This window comes from Chiloscyllium plagiosum, unplaced genomic scaffold, assembly GCF_037043375.1.
Source record: "Chiloscyllium plagiosum isolate Xiang-an unplaced genomic scaffold, Cpla_swu_hap1 HiC_scaffold_6, whole genome shotgun sequence".
Lineage (NCBI taxonomy): Eukaryota > Metazoa > Chordata > Chondrichthyes > Orectolobiformes > Hemiscylliidae > Chiloscyllium > Chiloscyllium plagiosum.
The window spans coordinates 108,921,927-108,945,155 of NW_028270144.1; the positions used below are offsets into that span (position 1 = coordinate 108,921,927).

The 23,229-nt window shown below is 41.0% G+C and overlaps 1 protein-coding gene across 16 annotated transcripts in view; it reads left to right on the forward strand.

Annotated features, from left to right (window-relative positions):
• LOC122550870 (inositol polyphosphate-4-phosphatase type I A) overlaps nt 1-23,229 on the forward strand; it is a 208,463-nt gene that overhangs the window by 14,268 nt on the left and 170,966 nt on the right. For 11 of the 16 annotated variants that reach the window (XM_043692245.2, XM_043692248.2, XM_087988344.1 and 8 more), the window contains exon 2: nt 8,879-8,969. The exons of 3 other annotated variants lie outside the window; for them this stretch is intronic. The gene's annotated coding sequence lies outside the window, so the exon portion shown is untranslated. Of the gene's footprint in view, nt 1-7,601; nt 7,692-8,878; nt 8,970-23,229 lie in introns of those variants that run through there. 2 more of the 16 variants (XM_087988340.1, XM_087988339.1) reach the window with 1 other exon arrangement.

Genomic DNA, 23,229 nt, shown 5'->3' on the forward strand with positions numbered 1-23,229 from the left:
CGTTAAAGCAAACTTGCGTGTTATAGCAGTACAGCCTGTACTATCCACTTACTGGATGACTGAACCTTCAACAGTATTCGAACTTGACAGCATCCAAAACAAAGCAGCTTGCTTAATTGACACTGCACTCGCCTCCTTCAACATTCACTTCCTTCGCTATTGATACTGAATGATGACACCCAGACACCATCTCTAAAATGGGTCTGTAGTAATCCATCAAGTTGTCTCCTTGCAAATCCTCTACCACACAGGACATAGGTAACAGATAAATTGGAACGCTATTACCTGCAAGTTCCTGTACAAGCACCACACTATCCTGACTTGGAATTAAATAGATCATTTTTTTCACTCACTGAATCAAATTACTGGAACATCTTTCTAACACCATTGTTGGTGTTCCTACACCACAAATACTGCAGTGCTTCAAGAAGGCAGCTCATCATCACCACCTTCAGGGAAACTAGGAGCAGGCAATAAATTCTTGCCTTGTCAGCAACATCCCATGAATGTACTTTTTTTCAAAAAAAAACTGAACACATTGTGAGAGTAGTTAGCAAAGCAGATGGGGTTTCATCATAATAGATATCAAAAGTAGGTGTGTTATGCTGAAACTTTTTAAAGCTCTGGTTGGACGCGACCAGTTGAGCATGCAGTCTGGACATGAAAATAGATGTATGTATCCATGATTGGGAGAGGTGATGTACTGATATGGATCCAGAAATATTCAAGATTTAATTTCAAGATTAGGTGGTAGAAGCTGGTGTTTTTTGCCATGGAACAATGTAGACTGAGGGAAGATTTAAGGGGAGAGATAATGTATGGTTTAAATAAAGCTGCCATAAACAGCTATTTCCATTAGACTATGCTGCAGCATTAGGGAACAGAGTTAAGGATTAGCTAAGAGATAGTGGGGTTGTGACAAAAAGCACACTTTCATGTCGGAAGGGGTACTGACTTTGAACCTGCTGCCTAATGAGGCAGGAAGAAACTGAGAGCATGAGTGATTTTGAAAGGAAGTTGTTTGGTCACTTGAGGAAAATATACTTGTAAGGCTATGGTGAAGGAGTGATGGGAATGTTACTGATAACATTTCTTCAGAGAATCAACATGAGCCCATTAGGCCAAATGGCCACCTTCTTTACCATGATCATTCTGATACTTTTTGTGTAATTTTTGAATCTAAAGCTGTAGTTCTCAACTTGTGATTCAGATCAAATGGATCACTGAAGTCTACAGGTATGTTTATATTGTAATGATATGTATTTTGTTTTCATCTGTCTTGATCGAATGAAAGCTAACCTCTCTAGTTTGCCTGCTGTCATGATTATGGACTGGGTGTATCCTTGAATGGTCTGTGAAGAGTTCATCTAAGCTAGTAATTAACACCCTTTCTGTTTTTCTTTCAATTTTAATAGTAACCAGACTCTCAGTTTATACTTTGGACTAGATTTTTTAATGCAGCTATTACTGAAGGTTATTTAAAAACAATAAAGCTGTTCGCTAAAATACAGATACAAAGATTGGTTCCACAGGTTGAGTGTGAGTGAAGACTCCTTTGTTCCACCTTTTTATAACGCTGTAGGTTGTGACTCTTGGTAGCCTTGTTCAGTACAGCAGTCCTTGGATATTTTTGTTCATCTTCCCATTGGCGTTTAGCTGCTTCTCCTCTGATCTCTGTACAAAATGGTTGCTGAATTTTATATAGTTCAAAACTTTAAAATGGCTGTTATCCTAAAATGTTATATCGTTCATTCTTCTAGAATATTAGGTCAACCCAAGTCTGGAGCATCCATTGTCTTTTAGTAGAGATAATTAACTGTAAAACTATTTTTAGTCAAATTAAGGAGTAGTGATTGTAGGAATAGTTATGCCATCTGGGAAACTATTGTCAGTGGATTTATGTTTATCTTTGGGAATGGTCACTGAGTTTTCAAGTCTTTGAGATTCTTGAGATATGTGCAGTATGGTTCCAAGACCAACTGGATTCACAAGGACAGTTATGTGGCCTTGGAGCTGTTTTGTAGGACTTGTGTTGCTTTGAAGGTAATGAGCTTTCTTTACAAAATTAGTATTATTATAACCACATTTGTGGTGCTACATTAGTTGCCTTCATGTAGCAGATGCTTATAGGTAAATTTCAAGTCTAGTGTAGAATACAGCCATCATTGTGATGGTGATCTTACATTGCTCCTTAAATGAAATATTTTAAATGTCAAACTAACCACCAGGGACTAAAATAACCATAGATTTGTGCGCACATATTAAGCATAACTATAATAGAGTAAATAAGTTGTGGAAGAGGTAACTGTGATCACTCTATATTAAAGGATTGTGGGGATCATGCATGTACAACATGTGCTTACACAAAATGTTGCTCATTGTAAAAACAAGTTCCTAGCATGGATTTGTAACGCAGCTGCAAGCAATGCGTTACTTGCACGTGCCAAACCTAACATTTACAATTCATAGGTCCTAATAACCACATCCTTCAGACCAGCTGTGGCAGAGAATAAGGTTTTCCTTTAGTTTGGAAGGAAACTTTTTTTTAAAAAAAACCTTTTATCTTTCACTCAAATTAATAGACGTTCAACAAAATACAATGAAAATGTTTTGTGTGTGTATATATAATACAACAGCAGTCTTGTTTCCATTTGTTAAAAGATACAATATCTTTATTTGTGCCGAAGTGCCTGTACTGTGCTGTAGTGTTCTATGTTATATCTGCGTATCTGTTTGTCATTACTGCATGCACTGTATTTCCTGACAACTTCTTAACATTAAGAAATTTAACTTTGAGTTGGCAGTTCCATTAACCTACCCAATTTTGACCTGACTTAAAGTTGACTGCAATTGTGTTCCATGTTTATAAGCAACAACAGGCAAAAGATATATTTAAGACCAAATTATTTTAATTTTCCTTCACAATAGATGTAATAAATAATCTTGGAGCATTTAATCCCCTAAAACAATTTTATAAAGTCATTGAAGCCTTTATAATTAGGAAACCTCCAGTGTGAAAACTTGGAATAGTTGTCTGCTATATAGGCTAATTATGTCTTGCAGCTTCACATGCTTCCCAAGGGTCCAGTGAAGGAACTGTGCACCCCTCCTGGAAAATTTTAGTTGGGAACTCTGCTCAGCTTATCTTGAATCTTGGAACTGTTAAAAATGTGGGCATTATCGTGGGACTCGGCAAGATGGCGGTGATTCTGTAGAACTGCTGTGGACAGCTCTGCCTAACAGCCAAGGCATACTGGTGTTTTTTTGCCATCCCCGGCCAACTTATGTGGTGGAATCATTAGTTTAAAACCTTACAGAACACATATTTGTTAATATTTGGGAGTGGGAAGAATGCCAAAGGGAAAAGGATTGAGCAAACAGCAGCAGGGAGGGCACTCCCCTGCAGCACCAGGCATACCAGAGACTGCTGCAGCAGCAGCCTCTCTTGAACCCTCTGAGGACCTGACAGACTCGCAGGAATTGGCTGTGGCGATGGAGAGACTTGAAAGCTGGGGCTGTAATTGAGATCTGTGGGGGGATTTGTGCCCAGGTCCAACCTATCGCATCCGTGCTGCAGAAGCATGAGCAGGAGATCCAGGGCCTCAGAGAGCAGCTGGAGGAGGTGGAGGGTTGAACTGAGACCTCGGAAACTGCGATGGAGTCCTCATCCAGGTGGGATCCAAGTGCTGGAGCGAGAGGTGCTGGCCTTGCGAGACCATATCGACAACCTCCTCAAATCAAGGTTGGAAGATAAATCTCCGAATTGTTGGGCTCCCTGAAGGTGAGCAGCCAGTAATCACCTTTGAAAGCTGGCTGCCGAAGTTTTTGGGCCTTCACATAGAGTCTTGCAGGTTGAAAGGGTTTATCGGGTTACAGTGCACAGGTCAGGTCCAGTGCAGCGCCCCTGCTCGGTCCGAATGCACTTCCACTCCTATAAGGACAGGCAAAAAGTCATAGAAGCGTCCAGATCCCTGGGAAAATATCCGAAGGCACTGCTGTATAAGGGGCCAAAAATCATGTTTTTCCAGGATTTCTCTGCAGCTTTAATTTGAAAAAGGAAGTCCTTTGATGAAGTTAAAGAGGCTGAGGAACCTGGGCATCCAGTACTCCATGAGATACCCCGCAGTGCTCCATTTCAGCCATGAGGACTCTGTTTATACATTTGACTCAGCGGATAAAGCTAAAAATTTTGTAGACACTTTAAAATAGATGGATTGGCCTGAAGAATAAGATTAATGTTTGTTCTCTTTTCCTTCTTTCCCCATGTTTTCCTTTCCTTTTTTAAATTCTTTTCTTTCTCCCTAGTAATTTCTTTTTTTTTGGAAAGGGGGGAAAAGACCTTGGAATAAGTTGTTCCTTTTTTTTAATGACCTGATTTTGTGGATGACCTGATGGGAAATTTTGTGGATGCTCTTTGTCTCCCCCCTTTTTTTGTTTTTTTCTTCTGTTTCTCTTTTAGTCACAAGTAGGGGTGACATGAAGCCAAGGATGGGTGGAGTGCTCATCCAGACTTTGTCTTTTTTCTGTTAAGTTTAAAGAACATCTCCTCCTTGTTTGTTTTTCTCTCTGGACTAAGGCTGAGGCGCAGTCCGGGTTTGAAGGAGCTGTGAAGGAGGGGATGGGTAGGGTGAGTGCCCCCTATGGGCAGGGGGAAGAATCTTCCATTCACAGTTTTGTAGTTGGTTTTCTTTGTAGTTTTTTGGTAGTAATAGTTATTTATAGTTATGATAGAGAAGTTTTTGTATATATTGTTCTTCGACTCTGAGTCTTTATTTACTTGTGCTCGGCGATTTGGAAGCAGGGTTCTCCCTCCGAGAGGGGTTCAAGGGTCTCTGAAAGGGGATATGGCTAAGTGTCTTATTAAATGGTGCACCTGGAACATTAAGGAAAGTCATTCACCAGTTAAAAGGAAAAAAGTGCTTTCTAGCCTTAAGAAGGAAAGGGTTGATATTGCTTTGTTGCAGGAAACCCATCTTGATGGGGAACACCTGAAATTACAACAGGGGGTTATGACCAGGTATTCTTTTAATCTTTTACTACTAAAAGTAGGGGATTCCAAATTTGTGGAATTCTCTTTGAAGGTGTTTCAGGAATTCTTGACTCTCAATTCAGGCACGGCTAGTAGTCTATCTGTGCTATGGGGGACTGCTAAGGCCTTTGCTAGGGGATTAGCTATTTCCTATTCGGCGAGCCGGAAGCGACAGAAGGAGGAACAGCAGCGTCTACTTGAGACGCGGTTGAAAGCTGCCGAGGTGGCACATTTTGAGCGGCCTTCGGTGACTAAGCTACAGCGGGTCACGGCCCTTCGGGCTAACTTGAATTCAATACTGACACAAAATGCAAAATGCTAGACAAAGGCTGTTCGAGTATGGGGATAGGCCAGGGAAGTATTTAGCGTACCTGACTAGGAAAACACATGCTCCCCAATCTATTACTGCAATCAGAGACAGCACTGGAATCCTTATATATGATGCTAAAAAGATTAACAAGGCTTTTTGGAGCTTTTACTCTGAATTATATCGGTCTGAAGGTTGCGAGGGCAGGAGGGCTAAAATGGAGACCTTTAAGAACCTGGGCCTCCCAAAGGTAACCTTGAAACAGGCCTCTCTCCTTAGTGCCCCATTAATGTTCAGGAAATGCAGGAGGCAGCTAGGTAACTTCAGTGTGGGAAAACGCCTGGCCCTGATGGTCTCCCGGGTGAGCTTTATAAGGAGTTTATAGGGATTCTGTCAGGACCATTGTTGGAAATGTACAATCACTCCTATCTACATGAATGCCTACCACTATCTTTGAGAGAATTTAATATTTCCTTAATGCTGAAGAGGGGGAAGGTTCCTGAGGATTGTGCCTCATACAGGCCCATCTCTCTATTAAATTCAGATTTCAGATCCTGACATTGAGGTTGGAAAGGGTCTTCCCCCATATTTTTGAAGAGGGCCAGACATTCTTTATAAGAGGCCGTTGGTCCTCTAATAATATTAGAAGGTTGCTGAATATGATCCAAGTTTGTCAGCAATGATCGATTCAGGGGTTAGTGATTTGTTTAGATGCAGAGAAAGCATTTGACTGGGTGGAATGGCCGTATCTTTGTCTTAGAACAGTTTGGGTTGGGTGGGGTCTCTGCTAGGTGGTTTTATATTGCCACCCTCTGGCCACGGTCATCACCAACAGGGTGAAGTTTGGGAATTTTAGGATTGGTAGGGGTAGTCGGCAAGGCTGCCCCCTCCCACTGCTGTTGTTTACATTGGTGATAGAGCTGCTGGCAGAGGCCATTCGTCAGAATGTCCACATAACCACTCCAGAAGTGGGATCGAGGGTACACAAGATTGTACTGTATGCGGATGATGTTCTCCTGTTTTTATTGAACCCAATGACCTCTCTACCCCATTTGATACAATGTGTCAATTCATTTGGGGCTATTTCAGGATATAAGATTAACCTTGCAAAATCAGAGGCTATGCCTTTGGCGAACGTCAAGAATGTGCCAGAAGTTGAAGGTGGCTCTAGATTCCCTCTTAATTCGTCACGGGCAGGGTTCTGATACCTCGGCATTTTTATTACCACCAAGTTGATCTGTTATTTCGGACTAACTTTGCTCACTTGCTCGGCAATATTAGGCGAGATCTCCAGAGTTGGGAGGCTCTTCCAATTTCATGGCTGGGCTGAATATCTCTCATTTAAGATGAATGTTCCTCCTCATTTGATTTATCCCATGCATATGCTCCCTGTAATGTTTCCCTGGTCAACACTGCGGAAGCTTATGGGATGGTTTGGTTCCTTTGTCTGGCATCGTGGATGGCCCTCATCAAATTTAGTAATTTGCAGTTGCCTCAAGGAGGGGGAGGAGTTTATTTCCCAGACATCAAGAAGTCTCAATTGAGTTCCCTGCTGTCCTTTGGCTGTGATTGGGTAGGTAATGATCCAAACTCAATATGGCTGGATATTGAGGCCTCCCAGGCAAAGTGCCGTCTTAGATTAGGTTAGATTACTTCGTGTGCAAACAGGCCCTTCAGCCCAACAAGTCCACACCGACCCGCCGAAGCGTAATCCACCCAGATCCATTCCCCTACATTTACCCCTGCCCCTAACACTATGGGCAATTTTAGCATGGCCAATTCACCTAACCTGCACATTTTAGAACTGTGGGAGGAAACCGGAGCACCTGGAGGAAACCCACGCAGACACAGGGAGAATGTGCAAACTCCACACAGTCAGTCGCCTGAGGTGGGAATTGAACCCGGGTCTCTGGTGCTGTGAGGCAGCAGTGCTAACCACTGTGCCGCCCACTAATTATTATTAACCTGTTGTTCATGGATAAGGTGAGGACCGTTATGGGCACTGCTGGAACTCCATTGTCATTAGCACAGTCAAGGCATGGAGGGCGATGCGTCAGAGTGAGGGTTGTTTATCCAAGGCTTTGCCACTTACACCTATAGCTGGCATGCCAGGGTTTTGACCAGGGACAATGGACTCAGGATTCAAAGTATGGGCAGAGAGAGGAGTTTTTAGTTTGGGAGGGGGAGGTTATGATGTTTTTTGAGCAACTGAGCCGCAAATACGGTTTGCCCAGCAGAGATCTTTTCCGTTTTTTTCAGGTTGAGGGTTTCATCCAGAAGAAGACTACGCTTCTCATTAAGCCCTATAAGCCCGATACAGAGAGGTTGTTGCTATGTTCCACAAGCACCCTTTCGGTTAGTGCCCTCTATTGCCTGCTGGGTGGCAGGGCCTGGCAGGATATTAACCGGTTATGAAGTCTGGGAGCAAGAGCTAGGAGGGGAGATCTTTTCTGAAACATGGGAGAACACATGGGAGAATGCTCGAAAGATCTCAATCTGCAGTAGGACATGCGCTGCACAGGGTTCGTCTGGCGAAGTTTAAAAAAGGGATATCTTCAATGTGCCCCAAATGTAAAATAAGTGTAGGTACCCTTACCTGTGGCTTCTGGACATGCTACAGGCTCCATGTTTATTGGAGTGCCATGGTGGGAGAAGTAGGGAGGGTATTGGGGATTGAAGTCCAAGTAGACCTGATATCTCTCCTCTTAGGTCTACTGAATTTACCATCTATAGACTAGCATGGGAAGAAGCTATTTAATATTCTTGTATACTGTGCACAGAAGAATATTCTGATGAACTGGGTGTCTGAGAACCTGCTGGGCTTGCTGGGATGGCAGAAATTAATTATGGAGCACATTCCCTTGGATTTTTTAACAAACATGGTGCAACACACAACCGACCATTTTTATAAGACATGGCAGCCCTACTGGAGTTATTTGGATAAAGATTTGTCAGTTATCTTAACAAGGGCATTTGTTTACCAGGATGGTTAGGTTTGTCAAGCCCTGGGCCCTGGAGGGGGGTCTCCTGAGTTAATACGGGTATTTGTACAATGCTCTCATTCCTTTGGGATCTTTGTGTCGAGCGTAGCTGTTCTGTATTTTGTTTGTTTTTGTTTTTTTTTGTTTTTTTTATCTATTAGTTATTTACTTATGGGTGTTGCTCTGCACAGTGTTAGGATTTATTTTGTATTATAGGGTAGGTTTATAGTTAGTGGACAGTAGTTGTATTATTTTTTTTCCTTTTTGTTATACTGAAATTTTTATTGTATTTTTCAATAATTTAGTATATTTGTAAAGTTAAAAATTTGCTAATATATTTACAAAATAAATGTGGGCATTATCAAATTTTCAATAGTGTTAAATTGGTTATGTTTTGCTCAAAGAAGTTATGCAAGTTCCCCTTGGTGTGTCTCGCTGAGCCATCAGTTTCAAACCAGTAGGATAAGTAAGTAGATCACTCAAGCAATAATAGCTAGGGAAACTGCAGCAAGATATAGATCTCCTCAAACTGCAGCAAAAGTATTTTTGTTCTTTTTTTAGGTTCCAAGCAGTATCTTGTTTTTCCTCTATGCAGAATGTCTCAACAATTATAAGCTGGCTGCAACTGACATAATGTCATGCTAAAAACCAGGTAAGACTTTTGAATCCCATTTTTGGCAAATCTTGACTTTTAAAGGAAATGTGAATACTATTCAGTCCCTAATGTGCCATCAGTGTGGCTTTAAAGGGTTTGATTGAACAAACCTTTAATGTCTCTTCCTTTTCAAATTTCCTCATGAAATAGAGTTCATGGAGCATTAGACCATAAATTATTGTTTTAGATAATTAGTCATTTAAATGAACAAGCCTGAGTAATAATTTTGATATTGTGCTGTTTTTATTTGTGGCAACCATGGTTGATGTTGAAAATCTTTGCTTGAGTGTTTCCAGTTAGAGCAATAAACGCTTGACAGAATACATAGCTTCTTTCATTAGAAAGTGTTGCAGTGTAAAAATGTCTTGGTGGTGCATCGGGTGCATCTTTTTGAATGCATTTACTACAGCAAAGAAATATGTTTACGCAACAATCTTGTTCAAATGCAAGGATGATGTTTAATCATTTTTACAACTTGCATGGCTAAATCAATTTTTACAGCTATAGAGTTAACATATGTATGAACGTTGTAAATGCTTGTTTATTTTATCTTTGAAATGTTTAAACTAGTTTTAATGTAAAAAAAAGTTGTTTCCCTTTTCTTTCCAAAATTATTGAATTATTTTGTTCTTCTGTAGGCACTGGACTCACTAGTCCATTTACCTAGCATTGAAGTTAGATTTAGTAACTTTTGCAAGCAAACCTCTGCTTTATTCAGTGTGGTGTGTATATCTACAACTTACGCAGTTATGGGAACTCACTGTCCTCTGAATTAAACAGAGTCAGAGGGATGTACAGCATGGAATACACTCTTCAGTCCAACTTGACTATGCCAACCAGATATCTTAAATTAGTCGAGTCCCATTTGTCACCATTTGGCTCATATTCCTCTAAACCCTTCCTATTCGTATACCCATCCAGATGCTTTTTAAATGTTGCATTTGTACCAGCCTCTGCCACTTCATCTGGCAGCTCATTCTATACGTGTACCACCCTCTGCGTGAAAATATTGCCCTTCAGGTCCCTTTTAAATTCTTCCCCTCTCACCTTAAACTTATGCCCTCTAGGTTTGGACTCCCCTACTTTGTAAAAAGACCCTGTCTATTCACCCAATCCATGCCCATCATGATTTTCTAAGGTCACTCTTCAGCCTCTGACACTCTAAGGAAAAATAGCCCCAGCCTATTCAGCCCCTCCCAATAGGTCAAGCCCTCCAACCCTGGCAACATCCTTCTAAATCTTTTCTAAACCTTCTCAAGTTTCACAACATCCTTCCTGTAGGAGGGAGACCACCATTGAATGTAGTATTCCAAATGTGGCCTAATCAATGTTCTGTACAGCCATAACATGACCTCCCAACTCCTATACTCAATGTACTGACCAACAAAGGCAAGCATACCAAATGCCTTCTGCACTATCCTGTCTATTTGGGACTCCACTTTCAAGGAGCAATGAACCTGTGCTTCAAGGTCTCTTTGTTCAGCAGCACTCCCCAGGACCTTGCCATTAAGTGTTTAAGTCCTGCCCTGACGTGCCTTTCCAAAATGTAGCACCTCACATTTATCTAAATTAAACTCCATCTGCCCCTCCCCATACCAGCTGATCAAGGTCCCACCATATGCTGAGGCAACCTTCTTGGCTGTCCATTACATCACCAATTTTGGTGTCCCCTGCAAACTTACTAGCCATACCTTGTAAACCACCTGATTATATTAGCTGAGGGAGGGGAGAAGAAGAGAGAGGGGTGGAAAAACACCAATCCAAAATGGGCAATAAATTCTAAGATTGTGCATGTCTTGAGAATAAGCAATAGAAAGAAATGTCACAAATGTTGACATACTATTCACCCACTTGCAGTCATTAAACTTAGTATTTTCCTGCCATACCATTCTGCTTACAAACAGTGGTAGCTCTGAATATCAGGAGCCATAATCCTTGATTTTTCTCTCTTGGTAAAGGATTTTCGAGCTATTTTTGAAATTACTAAGAATATCTATATGCGTACTAATCTAGGACCAAACTAACTCCTTCAGGAATTTTTTTTTTGTTAGTTTCAATAAAATCAGCATGTAGTGGGAGGTTACCAAAAGATAGATATGTAACCGATTTCATCTAGTGTGTTTTTTAAATCTGTAGTTCTGTGAAGGAACATGTGAAATTTTGAATTTTAATGTACATTTTTAACAACTAATGCCCCATTAAGATCATAAAACTTAGGAGTGGGAACAGACCATTTAGCCCTTCAAATCTGCTCCACAATCACTTGATAATTGTTAGTCTAATTGTGGCCCTAACTCCACTTTTCCACATGCTTTCTATAACTCCGGAAGTTGTAATTTTGATTATTTGCCCCTCCAATTAGGAATGTCTGGTTGGTACTGTTTATGACGATATGATGGCAACTAAGGTGGAACATTTCTCATGGACACATAGAGGCAATTTAGTCTACTGTGTTTGTACCAGCCAGGAAAGATCTGACTACACTAATCGCATTTTCCAGCTCATGGCCCATAGCTCTAGAGGCTATCTGAATGCAAATGAACTGTTATCTATCTTTACTGTTCAGGGTTATAGCTCCAGCTGTTTGATTAAAAGAACTCTTTATCCCAGGAGCACATACTGTCATCAGATGTTTACTGGTCACGTCTATAGTATGTCATTGAGGCCTTCTGACTTCTACTATAATTTTTGGAAATTAAAAAATTGCTCTGATGAGAAACTCTGTGGAAAATACTTAATCAGTCAACATTCTTGTATCTAAAGCTTACACTAGTGCCATTGATCCCACCACATTAAATTATGGGTTGACTTAAACTTTAAATCCTTGAGCATCACATCTGAATATTAATTCTTTGGGAGATATCAGTGGTCCAATAAAACCATAATGTGTTTTTAAAACTTCATTCATGGGATGTGGGTGTCACTAGCTGGGCTAGCATTTATTCTTCATTACTGATTTCTTTTGAGAAGATAACTGAGCTGATGCCTTGAAATGTTGCAGTCTGTTTGTTCTACATGCACCTACAATGCTGTTCAGGATCTTGACCCAGCTACAGAGACAGAACCGCAATGTATTTCCAAGACCGGGTGTTGAGTCTTGAATGGGAACTATAGGTGATATGTTCCTATGTGTCTGCTGTCCTTTTTGTTCGAGGTGTTGGTAGATGAGAGTTTGGAAGGTTTAGTCTAAGCAACCTTCGTGACATGTATATGATACCCTCTGCTAGGTCAGTGGTGGAGGGAGTGAATGTTTGTGCATATGGTGACAGTCAAGTGGGTTTTTTTTGTTCTGGATGGTATCAAACCTCTTCTGTTGCTGGAGCTATTTTCCTCGGAGTATTCAAACACACTCCTCACGTGCCATGTAGATGGTGGACAGACTTTGACAAGTTACCTTGCTGCAGGTTTCCTAGATTAGATTAGATTACATTACAGTGTGGAAACAGGCCCTTCGGCCCAACAAGTCCACACCGACCCGCCGAAGCGAAACCCACCCATACCCCTACATTTACCCCTTACCTAACACTATGGGCAATTTAGCATGGCCAATTCACCTGACCCTGCACATCTTTGGACTGTGGGAGGAAACCGGAGCACCCGGAGGAAACCCACGCAGACACGGGGAGAACGTGCAAACTCCACACAGTCAGTCGCCTGAGGCGGGAATTGAACCCGGGTCTCGGGCGCTGTGAGGCAGCAGTGCTAACCACTGTGCCACCGTGCCGCCCACTAGATTCTGACCAGTTTTTGTAGCCTTGCTGTTTATATAGCTAGTCAGTTCAGTTTTATTTTAGTTGTAACACCCAGGATGTTGATAGTGGGGAGTCAATGATGCTGATGCTATTTAAACTAACTTGTGTAATTCTTTTTACATTTTTGTCTAAATACGAGATGGATTCACATTATTTACTAATTACTTAGACCTTATTGGTGATTCTGCGTGGAAAATGAAAACATGTGTTGAGATAATGGGAGATTTTAAAAGAAGCACTCATGCAAATTTTTAGATAGTAGGATAACTAGCATGCAAGTCAGCATTACTTGTAGTATAGAGGCTCCAGTTTCTTTGGAGTTCAAGATCTTCATCAGTAGCCAGTATTTGTATACTCTGATTTGTCACTATAGAATTGATCTTGTATATATCTATTTTCCTTTTGATTGGCACCTTGCAACAATAAAATGTTTCCTTGAATATTTTGACTTCATTTGTGTCTTGAGGGTATCTTTGAATTTATAGTATGAGAAAATCACTGTGGTGCTTTGAACTCTTTGAAACCCAATAAGCAAATTGTCGACCATTGCTTGAGATTACAGGGTCTGGGATTCTGTGTTGCACGTATTACCTTCAGGGATTTAATCACTGTTCAGGAGTATGATCCTACAATTGCTTGACTTCTGTCCATTGGGTGTCGCACCTTAAGGTGTCTGTTTAAAGAGGTCTGTCCGAAGACTATCTCTCAGAACATGCTGGGCATGAATATGACATCAGTGATTCTTTCTGTTTTTCTGATGCTTTGTACAAGTAGTACAGCTTTGAAAGATCTGCTCACCAAACAAATATCTTGCTCTGACTCTGCATTATGCCTTCATCTATTAATTTAACCAGCATGACAAATGTATTTGTATGAGTTTCCAAAGTAATGCGATTGAAGCTTATGAATTTTCCAAAGAGTAATCAATCAACAATGGAAACTTAGACCAGATTAAAAAACCCAAATCTTCACATTTTATTGCTGAAGACAAGATGGTAGTACTGTCTCTGGGTAATGATTTAAAAGCCAAGTTCAGAGTTTCCTTCTGACTTGTTAAGATCCATTGTGACTCGTAATGAGTACTTCAGACAAGAGGAAACATCACCACTTTAAAAGAGTAAAGTGATATGAAGGTAAAGGAAATGGTCATGACGAGATTATTGGGGAGGAATGAAGGGAGACACTCTGACGTTTTGAAGTTGTTCCTGGCATATAGGGAGATTGTTGTGGTTGTTGGTCAGTCGCCTCATTTGCAGGACATCAGTGCAGGAGTTCCTCCAGGTCAAGTCCTTGCATCAACCACCTTTAGCTGTTTCATCAATAAACTCAGGAGTGGGAATGTATGTTGATAATTGCACAATGTTCAGCATCAATTGTGACGACTTGGATACTGTAGCAATCTGTGTACAAATACAGCAAAATTTGTACAATATTCAGTTTTAGGCTGAACGGTACATGAATGACCATCTCCAACAAGAGAGTATCTGACCATCACCCTTGACATTGAATGGCATCATCATCATTGAATCCCTCGCTATCAACATTCTGGGGTTACCATGGACTAACAACTGAAGTGTACTGGATTAACCATATAAATATTGTGGCTACAAGACCAAGTCGGAATACTGCAGAATGTAACTCACCACTTGATTTCCCCAAAGCCTGGCCACAATCTACGGGTCATAAGTTAGGCATGTGGTGAAATATTCCCCGCTTGCCTAGATGGGTGTAGCTCCACTAACAGGAAGCTTGACACTATTCAAGACCAAGCACCCCATTTTGTTGACATCACATCCACAAAAGTCCATTTTCCCCCCCCTCCCATTGATGCTCAGTAACAACAATGTGTACCATCTACAAACTGCACTGCAGGAATTCGCCAAAAATCCTTAGTACCTTCCAAGCTAATGACTTCTACCATTTAGAAGGACAAAGATGACAAAACTTCGATGAAATGTTTATATTGCCTCACACTAAACAATGGTACCTTGTCATGCCAACCACCAACCTCCAATGCCACAACCTCCAAGCCCTTTGCCATCCTGATTTGGAAATTGATCACTGTTTCTTCAGTGTAACTGGGTCAGAATTCTGGAACTTTCTCCCCAGTGGTATTGTGCTCCACAATAGACTGCAGTGGTTCAAGGAGTTTGCTCATCACCACCTTTCCAGGGAGAATTAGGGATTGGAAATAAATTCTAGCCTAGCCAGCAAAGTCGACTTCAGAATGAATTGAAAAGGCATTGAATCAATTAACTGAATAATCAATCATCCAAACAAAATAGTGCCCAACCATCTCATTCAGATAATCGAGGTTCCTCTAATCCATTGTCTGTCACTTGTGTAGCAATGAATTCTGCTTGTCTTCAAATTACTATAAGACAATGTGATAATTTTGCCCTGGCTGTTTTGTACTACTTGGAGTGATACTCAAATTAATGGTCCATTGCTTTGAATGTTACAAAGCATATCATTTACTGGTTGGCATGACAAGGTACCATTGTTTAGTGTGAGGCAATATAAACATTTCATCGAAGTTTTGTCGTACTGCAGTTTTATGTTTGTGTTTGTGAAATGGCAGTGAATCACATTGTCTGCAATAGAATAAAAATTTAGCTTGGGAAAACCGAGCTCCTCGTTGATTTATTTTAGAATTAGCTGTGCAGTGAGGTCACTGCATTGACACTCCTTATTACCAAATTTAGCTATAAACAGCATTCTCCAAAAAAACAACTGTACTGACTGGCTTTCTCCCAGAATTTTTGAAATGTAAGCATACAGGCAGCTTTTCTATGATTTAGAATTTGCGCACACTATCTGTGACATGGATGAAGCTGAAAGAAATGTAGAATCTTAATAGACTCAACTAATCATGTCCAATCAATGTCGAGTATGATAACAAGTTGTGACATTGGACTAGTGGCACAAATGGGGTATAAATGGGTGATGAGACCATTTCTGAGCTGGCATAATGTAGGGAAACCTCACAATCTTTTTAAAAAAAAACGCTTGCAAGTATACATAGTGTCATAACATTCAAGGCCCTTGGCATATTATAGGTAGTTGTGTATTTTTGGTGGTTCAGACCTGATTACCGTATAATTGTATGTATTACTTACTAATGATGTGATTTGCTGTCTGACTAGCAGCAGCAAAAATTCTAATTGGATTTGCGTAATGAGAAATCACTTGCTGAAGTTCGAGTCAATCTTTTGTTGTCTTTCCCAGTGCCCTGCTACTCCTCTGATCTTTTAGTTTGCATTAAAGATGTTCTTTCCAAGACACCAACTAATTGCTTAGTGAATGGTTTAGCTGTACTGATTGTTGATTTTTGTTTTGGTAAAGTATGTAAAGAAATTAGTAATTACATTAGTGACTGTATAATTGACTCCATTCCTCAAGTTAATTTTTTTTACAAGAATCCAATTTTGTAATTCTGTAAACTGATGAGTTGGTTCCTGGTTCTTTAGCATGTGCAATTTTTAATTTGTGCTGTTTAATCCATTTGGCTTTTCTACAATAGTGCTTGTGCAGCAGCTTGCAGTTTCTTATCAGCTTTGCACCAGTCATGGTTAGCAGTTGCAATTCTGATTTTAAAGTAGTACATTTCAGTTAGTGTAGTGAGGCAGCATGCAAAACAGCACCATTGACAGGAATGAATTAAGTGTGAATTAAAACACTGCTGAACTTTGAGGTTGTAGCAGCAAGAATTAACAGTGGGAAATCTTCAGAATGCAGTTGCAAAACTGAGCAAAAGATTGACGTTTGAAACCGTGAAAGTTGAAGATCAAAAGTAAAGTACTCTTTGTTCCTTCCTGTCCTTTCTGAGGTAAAGAAGTGTTTATATATTTTTTCTGAACAAATCTGGAAATGTAATTTTATTTGACAATATCACCAGTAGAAATACTGCTTTAGCTATTGTGTAGATTTTGTGCGCTCATGTTGTATGAAAGTTACAATACAATTTAGCTGGAAATTTAGTTGTTTTTGTCACTTTACCCCTAAGAAATATGACTTTACAGACTTGAAGTTCTGGTTGCTGCTTGCCTTGTCTCAGGTGGCAGGTACTTCTCACTAAACCCTCAGACTATTTGCTGAATAATCATAGAATCAGAGAATCCTTACCGTATGGAAACAAGCTATTTGGCCCAACAAGTCCACACCAACCTTTCGAAGAACATCCGACCCAGACCCATCCCCCTACATTTCCCTGACTAATGCACAGAACCTACATATCCCACAACACTATGGGCAATTTAGCATGGCCAATTTATCCCACCTGCACATCTTTGGACTATGGGAGGAAACAGGAGCACCTGGAGGAAACCTACGCAGACATACAGAGAATGCACAACCTTGAGACTAGAATTGAACCTGAGTCCCTGGCGCGGTGAAGCAGCAGTGCTAGCCACTGAGCCATCGTGCAGCCCCAAATGTGGATTTCCTATCCAGTGCACATGCACCATGGTCCACCAACTTCTGATACGCAAATGACTCAACACACTCTACGTAGATTTGCCATCCCTCCTGAGAATCTCTCTCATCCCTCTTTTCCTCATTTGTGTTGTCATTTTATGACGACATTTGCAAATGTGTATCAACATCCATTTATGTATAGTTAATAGCCAGCTCTTTTCCACTATTCTTAACTCATGCGCACTGTCTTAATGCTTCAGATTGACATGTATCCTACTTTCACCCGCTAAACTGCGAGAGCATTGAAGACATTTTTTTTAAACCGCCAGCCTAACTCCATGTTCATGCCTTCAACTTTTTTTCCTTGTTTAGATTAGATTAGATTAGATTACAGTGTGGAAACAGGCCCTTCGGCCCAACAAGTCCACACCGACCCGCCGAAGCGAAACCCACCCATACCCCTACATTTACCCCTTACCTAACACTACGGGCAATTTAGTATGGCCAATTCACCTGACCCTGCACATCTTTGTGATGTGGGAGGAAACCGGAGCACCCGGAGGAAACCCACGCAGACACTGGGAGAACGTGCAAACTCCACACAGTCAGTCGCCTGAGTCGGGAATTGAACCCGGGTCTCTGGCGCTGTGAGGCAGCAGTGCTAACGACTGTGCCACCGTGCCGCCCACCGTGCCGCCCACCTTGTCTTTCTGGTAGAAACGACTGCTTGCAAACCTGGTGTTGTGTTCCTTTTGTTTAACCTGAATGTCTAACTTTCTTTCCTGTCCAGCAGAAGGATTTTCTTTCTGTTCCATCTGTGATGTTACTTGCCTTTGTGGTGTTCCCATGAGGAAAAGGGCAATGTACACATTCCCCTTCAAGCATCGCCATCCTGACTTGGAAATGTCTGTTCTGTTAGCATATTTGGGTCAATATCATAGAATTCCTTCCCTAACAAATTTGTGGTTCTGCCTATAGAATATTGGCTGCATTTTTTTTTGTTTTGCTGTACAGTAAGGACATCCAGTACTTTAGAGCAGTGAAAACAAATATAGATCTCTTTAACCAATCTTCTGAAAGGATTTTTGCAACTAGTAGTGCAAGACTGAAATCAGTATAAAAATGGGTGAATCCAATGAAAATTTGTGAAGAGAAAAAATACAGATTAAAGTTTCCTTTTTAAAATCTTTCATATAAACTCAAATAAAATAAATCAATGTTTGCAGCAGTTAGTCATTCCTCCATATCTGCGAGCATTCCAATCGTGAGTACACCTGTGAATGATGAAATTTGAGTGCAAAGCTCGTTTAAAAATAAGATTAAAAATGCTGGTATGCTATTTTTGACTGCAGGCGTTCATTTTTAATTGTTTTTTGATGCTGCTGTAGGAATTTGCAATTCGTGATTTTGTAAATACAGAGCACCAGAGGTTGTCTGATAGTAACTTATGTTGCTAATTGAAGTCCCTCCCCAGGACTTGATGGTCAGGGAGGTACATTCAAAATGCAGTCCAACTGGTTGATAATTAACCTGCAAATCCTTCTAATGCTTATGCTAGTGGCATCTAGCAAGAGCAAGAGAGATTCCTGGCTAGCCAAGTAATGGAAAGAATGTTGCTGCCTCTACCATCACTATCTGTAGCTCCAGTCTACAACATGCATGCAAAAGTGCATGTTGTCACAACTCCAGCTACACTCTGTGCCAAACGCATGAAATAGGAGCAGGAATGGATAGTGGCTCTATATAACCAGTGAGCCTGGTATGCTGTTTAATTTGGTCATGGCTGATCTTGGGTTTCAACTCCATTTTCCTACCTGTTCCTCTGACCCCTTGATTCACCTGAGAGCAGAACCAATCTCAGCATCTTAGACTAAAACCGATAAAGCTTTCTCTTGAAGTTTAAGCATACTGGGTTTATATCTATGTTAATACAGCAATTTCCCACCAATCAATGCCTTTCAGTGCTGAGAAACCTTGAATACTGTTTTTGTGAAGTTAATGAGAGAGGTATAATTTTTGGATTTTTAAGATTTTGCAGTACCTTGCCCAAGCTACTGATTATTTCTTAAATGATGGCATACATCATTTATGTCAAAATCATTTTGACACGCCTTTGCAGTCAGTGTAATATTTGGTGTATTTCTTTGCTGTCAGTTGGTCAAAATTGTATAATTTTCTGCTATGTATATTGCTTTATTAATCAGTAGAAAATTTTCCAGATTAATCTTTTTTAAATTTTTTCGAATCAAAACGCATTGTTGTCAACATTAGACTTGTTATTGTGGCACATAATATGCAGCTCACTTGCCACTTCCTCCTGAAGTCAAAAAATATAAATTAGCGAATTTTTATGACATTGTTACAATATCCACTGTCCAGTTCTTTCTGAGGCTCACTTTGGCTCAGTCTGTTTTGTCACATTAATAATTCCAGTTAAACTCATTTTGGTTTCAGTCTGATTTCTTGTGTTGCATGTTGTGCGTAGTTTTAGTAAAGCAAATGTACTTTTCTTAACTTATAAAATCTCTAATGCTTTTGTTCCAAAGTTAGATTGTATTCATAAAATTTGTACAAGTTTAGCAATCCATTCACCACATCCCAGTTCAATATTTTTATAGTATCTGCTGCTATGTTGTGTAGCCTCTCATTTCCACATTGTATTTAAAATGTATATTTCCATATCAAACACCTTGAGGGCCCTTGTACAACTTCCAACTGCTCTGTGTACTTTTTGGGAAGGCCTCTTACTATAGAACCTTTGTAGTGGCAGATTTTGAAGGTTATTTTTGCATCCTTCATGTACTACTGAACCTTGCCATGTTCGATGTTAATTGAACTTCTATTTTATTCCAGTGAATGATTCCACCTAGATCTATCTGACTTTTCTACTTTTTTCACTTTATTGTGTTGTTGGCAGCAGTGGTATCACTCCAGGCGTGTGTTTAGATTGGATAGTACATTAATTCCACTTAAATCATGGGATTGACTAGTTTTAAAACTCAGGATGATCCCTGGATTGGCCACTTTATTTTGCATTCATAAACCGAATTGCTCAAATTGAGAATGGCAAGCTGTATTTTTGAAGTTAATTGTGGGGAAAGAGCAAATTAGCGAAAATAGAAACGGGTCAGTGTAAATTTCTATTGAGAAATTCTCAAATTTGAAAAAGTATTTTTGTTCAGCTTCCCCCGCCCTTGGTTATACAAACTTGGAACTAAAAGCCCTCTGGCATGTCTCATTCTGGGTTTCCTGTTGTCTCTCCTCAGGCTGCAGCCTATACATGATAGGTGTCTGTCACAACCAAACTGGTTGATAATCAACCTGCAAATCTTTCAAACACTTGTGCCAGTGGCATCTAGCAAGAGTTTCTATTTGTGAATTCTTTCTTGCTGAAGCATTAGCTGTCATGAGGCTGCAGTGTTCTGTTTTAGGCCAAACTCATCCAACAGAATCTTGCCTTGTTAAGAATTTAGCTCAGACACAAATCATAGCATTATTTCATGAGCTCTGCACGTGGCAGGCAGGATTACACTTTGTACTTATCCCTAAATGAAAAAGAGAAGGTGGTAGTGAGCTGACTTCTTGAACCACTGCAGTCCATACTTCCACAGTCTCCCCTGTTTGGAGCTGGGTTCTAGGACGTAGATCGAGTGACAGTGATATGTTTCCATGTCAAGATTATGTGTAAATTGAAAGCCACCTTGCAGGGACTGATTTTTATCATGGTTCAGTTGAGGATGCGGTCTCCTCTACATATGGGAGACAGGACGCCAACTTACGGAATGTTTCGGAGAACATCTCTGGGACACACACTAACAACCCCACCGCCCTGTGGCTGAACACTTCAACTCTCTTCTCTTCCCCCTCTCTCTCCCCACCTCACTCAGCCGAGGACATACAAGTCCTGGGCCTCCACTGCCAGATTCTAGCCACCCAACATCTGGGTGAAGAACATCTCATCTTCTGGCTTGGCATCCTCCAACCATGTGGGATCAATGTTGATTTTTACCAGTTTCCTCATCTCCCCCCTCTCCACTTTTTATCCCAGATCCAACCCTCCAGCTCAGCCCCATTCTCTTGAATTGTCCTACATGTTCATCCTCTGCTCTGACCTATCACCATCACCAATCCACCTTCATCTACCTATCGCATTCCCAGCTACCCCTCCCATTTATCTCTCAGCACCCTTGGGCCTCCCCCATTTTTCTGATGAGCTCATGCTCGAAATGTTGACTCTCCTCCTCGGATGCTGCCTGACTGGCTGTGCTTTTCCACAAATTTTGATTCAGTTGAGTTACAGGGAGAGGCTCAGTAGAGTGGGACTGTTTTCCCTGGAATGTCAGAGGCTGAGCAGTGACCTTCTAGAAGTTTATAACATCATGAAGGGCATGGATAGGATGAACATCAAGGTCATTTTCCTCAGGTAAGGGAGTCCAAAACCAGAGGGCATAGATTTAAGGTGAGAGGGGAAATATTTAAAAGATGAGGATAACTTTTTAATGCAGAGGGTGGTGAGGTGTATGGAATAAACCACCCGAGGAAATGGAGGCTGGTGCAATTACAACATTTAAAAGTCATCTGGATGGGTACATGAATAGGAAGGATTTAGAGGGTAATGGGCCAAATGCTGACAAATGGGACTGGGTGAGATTGTGATGCCTGGTCAGTGCAGATGAGTTGTAGTGCACACATGCCAGTAATGTAACTACATTGGAACAGCTCAACTAGGTGTGGCAAGTTCTGGAGTTCAGTCTTCAGTACAATTGCCAGAATGTTGTCAAGGCCCATTGCTTTTACGTAAACCAGTGCCTCCAACTGTTTGTTCATGTTGTGTAGAGTGATTCTCAAATTGGCTGAAGTCTGTGAACTGGGGATCATTGGAAGAGACTGAGATGGACCATCTTCATGGCCCTTCTGGCTAAAGGTTGCTGCAAATGCATCAGCCATATTTCTTTGCACTGATAAACTCTTCAAATTTTGAGGGTGGGGATATTTGTGATGCCTACTCCTCCTGTACGTTGTTTAATTGTCCACCAGCATTCACAACTGAATGTGGCAGGACTGCAGAGCTTAGATCTGATTCGTTGGCTATGGGATTGTTTTGCTCTGTCTATCAATCGCTGCTTATGTTTTATGGCATACAAATGGTCCTGTTCTGTAGCTTCACCAAGTTGACTCCTTATTTTTAGGTATGCCTGGTTTTGCTGTAGGCATGCTGCCTTGCACTCTTCATTGACCAGAGTTGATCCCCTAACTTGATGGTAATGGTTGAGTGGGGGATATGCTAGACCATGAGATCGCAGATTATGATGGAGTACAATTCTGTTGCTGTTCCTGACCAACAACATCTCTTGGATGTCCAATCCTGAGTTGTTAGGCTTAGTTGAAGTCTGTCCCATTTATCACAGTAATAGTGCCACAGTACATGATGGAGATTATTCTCAACGTGGAGGTGGGACTTTATCTTTATAATGACTGTGTATGGTGGTCATTCTTACCAATACTGTCTTGGTCAGATGTATCTGCAGCCAGCAGATTGGTGAGGATGAGGTCAAGTATGTTTTTCTGTCTTTGTTCCCTCACCACTTGATGCTGATCCATCTAGCAGCAATGTCTTTAACATTTGACCAGCTCAAACTGTCGTGTTGCTGCTGAGCCCCTCTTGGTGGTGGACATTGAAATCCCCCACCCCGGATACGTTTTGCATCCTTGCCAAACTCAGTTCTTCCTTCAAGCATTATTTGAGTTGATAAAGTGTGGCACTGGAAAAAGCACAGCAGATCAGGCAGCGTCAGAGGAGCAAGAGAATTGATTTTTCAGGCATAACCCTTCTTTTCCAAGCATTAATTCAACATGGAGTACTGATTCATCAGATGAGGGAAAATGGCATGTGGTAATCAGCAGGTTTCCTTGCCATGCTTAACCTGAAGTCACAAGACTTCATGGGAGTTGGAGTCATGTGATGATCACTCCTAAGGGAGCTCCCTCCTGACTGTAAACAATGGTGCCATCACTCCTGGGTCTGTCCTGCTTGGACAGGATATATCCAGGGATGATGATGGAGTCTGGGGCATTTGGCTGTAGGGTAT